The sequence below is a fragment of the Actinia tenebrosa genome, unplaced genomic scaffold (genome assembly GCF_029948245.1).
Source record: "Actinia tenebrosa isolate PJP-AT-01 unplaced genomic scaffold, QUT_ActTen_1.0 PGA_scaffold3__52_contigs__length_22856419, whole genome shotgun sequence".
NCBI lineage: Eukaryota > Metazoa > Cnidaria > Anthozoa > Actiniaria > Actiniidae > Actinia > Actinia tenebrosa.
In genome coordinates this window covers 2,044,465-2,047,720 of record NW_028292580.1, presented here as the reverse complement: position 1 = coordinate 2,047,720, position 3,256 = coordinate 2,044,465, and the positions used below count along the sequence as shown (strand labels likewise).

The 3,256-nt window shown below is 40.0% G+C and overlaps 1 non-coding gene and 2 pseudogenes across 1 annotated transcript; 1 reads left to right on the top strand and 2 right to left on the bottom strand.

Moving 5' to 3' along the window:
• Positions 1-711: 711 nt before the first annotated feature.
• On the bottom strand, positions 712-830 carry LOC148907684 (5S ribosomal RNA; annotated as a pseudogene).
• Positions 831-1,032: 202 nt separating this feature from the next.
• Positions 1,033-1,151, bottom strand: LOC148907683 (5S ribosomal RNA; annotated as a pseudogene).
• Positions 1,152-2,968: 1,817 nt separating this feature from the next.
• Positions 2,969-3,041, top strand: Trnat-agu (transfer RNA threonine (anticodon AGU)). The gene has a single exon. It is a non-coding gene; the product is annotated as a tRNA-Thr (tRNA).
• The last annotated feature ends 215 nt before the right edge of the window (positions 3,042-3,256 follow it).

Here is a 3,256-nt window from a genome sequence, read left to right as displayed (position 1 = left end):
TGATTCAAACTGTCATTTCTATACATCTATTTATTCATCTGAATAACGAAAGCCAACAAATTCAAATTCTTCTTCTAAGCCTGGAGGTGGAAAGTGGGCTCGTATACACATGACAGCACAAGACGGCAAAACAACCCTTATTTCTTTCCCCAAGACTCCCCAACGCCATCTAACTAACTGTCTAGATGTGGCAGTGCGCCGTGTGGGATGGGCTCGGATATCAAATAAGAACATGGGCAATAAGTAAATTACGAGCCTTAGATGAAACGACTGAAGAAGAGTGCCATACAAGCCTTTCACAACTTCAAGTCGCGTAAAAAATGAGCCAGCTCAACTAGAAACTGTGGACAGCTGTTTCGGCCTGTATTGGGCCTCGTCAGCACAGTGTATCTAGTGAACTGGCAATCCCACGAAAAAGTAGTACTAGATAGATGTGGCAGTGCGCCGTGTGGGATGGGCTCGGATATCAAATAAGAACATGCGCAATAAGTAAATTACGAGCCTAAATTACGAGTTCTTATTTGATATCCGAGCCCATCCCCTCTTGTATTTCGTGGCAACAAACGCATTCTAGCTCTCTGTCCATGATTTGACAATGTCCACATTTGCACCTGAAGGTCGAAAAGGTGAAATCAAGTTCTGAATTAAAAAAGTTGAACGAATAAAGTGAAATGAAGGAATCGAAAATTCAAGGGGAATAAAATGAAAATAAGTCTACGGCACCAGTTATTCCTAGGTGGTCACCCATCCAAGTACTGCGCTGGCTCTACCGAGTTTCACTTCGGTGATCGGACGAGAACCGGTTTTTTCTCGGTGGTATGGTTGTAGACAGAATAAATTGCACAACTTAAGCTATTTTATGCTGCTTCACGATTTTTAAGCGGCTGTAAACTTTTGTAGAACGGAAGAAAATACCACTAAAAAAGCAAACAGAAAACAAGAACCGCAATGAATGGAGTCATAAAAATTAAAAGTTGAACGAATAAAGTGAAATGAAGCAATAGAAAAGTCAAGGGGAATAAAATGAAAAGAAGTCTACAGCACCAGTTATTCCCAGGTGGTCACCCATCCAGGTACTACTCTGGCCCTACCGAGTTTCACTTCGTTGATCGGACGATAACCGGTTTTTTCTTGGTGGTATGGCCGTAGACAGAAGAAATTGCACAACTTAAGCTACTTTATGCTGCATCACGATTTTCAGCTACTGCAAACGTTTCTAAAACGGAAGAAAATAACACTAAAAAAACAAAAAGAAAACAAGAACCGCAATGAATAGAATAGAAAAGTAAACAGTTGAACGAATAAAATGAAATGAAGCAGTTGAAAAGTCAAGGGGAAGTCCTATGGCGCCTATTACTACTGGGATATTAACAGTTCGCGGGCTAAAAAAAAGTTAAACCCCCTACTCAATTTATAAAGATTCATTTTGGTTGATTGCTCCTATTAATTCTATTCATAGTAAAATAGTTGTCAGCAGAGTGGCGCAGTGGAATCGTGCTGGGCCCATAACCCAGAGGTCCAAGGATCGAAACCTTGCTCTGCTATGCCGTTATTGTATTTTATTCCTTTCTTCTTTTCGTCATGTCTTTTCGTTGTTTTTCAGGTTGTCATTCCTTTTTATTTCGAGTCACGGTTTTCTGTGTGAGGATCTGCCAAATAATTAGAAACATTTTAAACTCCTTTTCAATTTTGTATGCCGTGGACCGGGTTCGATTCCCGGTGTGGGAAATGTTTTGGCATAATTTTTCCACCGAACATGAGGATTCGAGCGATACATGGGGAATAGGCCCTTTGCAGTTAACGGTCACCTGTCTGTACTGGTGAGAACATTTTTTGTTTTTATTTTAAATTGGTGATTCTTTTTAGCTACTTGTAAAGAACTGAATGAAAAGTATGTATCCAGTGTGTTACCTAATGTAGTTTAGTACGATCTCTCGAAACAGGTTGTAGAAAGTTTGTTTGCTCACCAGTATATTTCACCCATGGGAAACAAGATGTTTATTCATTTGCTCTCAGTGAATTAATCAGCACGTGATTACTGAGCTGCAAAGGGCCTATTAGTGTGCCTTATAAAAAATAATGCCTTTGCTTTTTGAGATTAAAAGTCTTACTTTTTATCAACCGACCTCATGTCTTTTATACCTAAAGATACTTGTATCTATAGATTTGACATCCTATCTCAGGTGATATCGATTAAACATTTATGCAATATCCAACCCTGAGAGTAATGTGATAATAGCGTAACTAACATGATTAACTTCAAAGAACAAGGGGGATTAGCTCAAATGGTAGAGCGCTCGTTTTGCATGCGAGAGGTATCGGGATCGATACCCGGATTCTCCAAGTAAAGCTTTTTGCTGAAGCTTGTTTCTATTCAAATGCATGATTACTTTCTGTTAAACAGAATGCAATGTTTGTTTGAATGTTAAAGCTATTTTTAGAATCAGTGCGCTGCGCTATTGATGTACCTCTGCAGAGTACTTACTTCTCAGAGAAGGTTGGCGAGAACGAGAAATAAGGTACTTCTTAAAGTCAAGTCGAGCGTGGATCATTCGAAACTCCACCTTGCTCAACAAGGAAATTGACGCCTCCCATGAGAACCTGCAGCATGCAAATGTGGTAGAATACCATCATCCCTTGACTGGTTTAACAAGCTCGTACTGGCACGGAAAAGCTTACATTTGTCAGTTATTTTTCCTCAGTAAAATTGATGTAGAATTCACGTCGCGCTATGTTCATAAGACTACTAACCCATGGTTGTGCTTCATGTGGTTATAGAGCCTGACTAGTGTGTAGTAAACTGGGGATGAACATTCAGCTCGATCAATGTGGAACAACTTAGACCGCACACCGTTCTACGAAGCACCCGTGAAGCAAAGCTCATCCAGCTTATCCACGTCTTAAATATTCTACACTTCTATTGCCATCTTTGTCTAAATGTTTCTTATGATAGAATCTTAATATCTGTGCCTTTGTAGCTCAGTGGTTAGAGCACTGGTCTAGTAAACCAGGGGTCGAGAGTTCGAGTCTCTCCAAAGTCTTTCTATTATTATTTCCTTTGATTTCTTGTGAGTACATATTTTTGTAAGTTTGACTGGAGTTAAAATGAGCTCTATCCTCATCGGTCTCGCGTTGCTAATATATGATAATCGATTAGATTACTCACTTGGTACGAATCCGCTGAGCCGCTCAGACGTTCTGTCCCCTCTCTCCCGGAAAGATCTGCCAAAGGATAAAGAGGTCTTAACCTTCTATG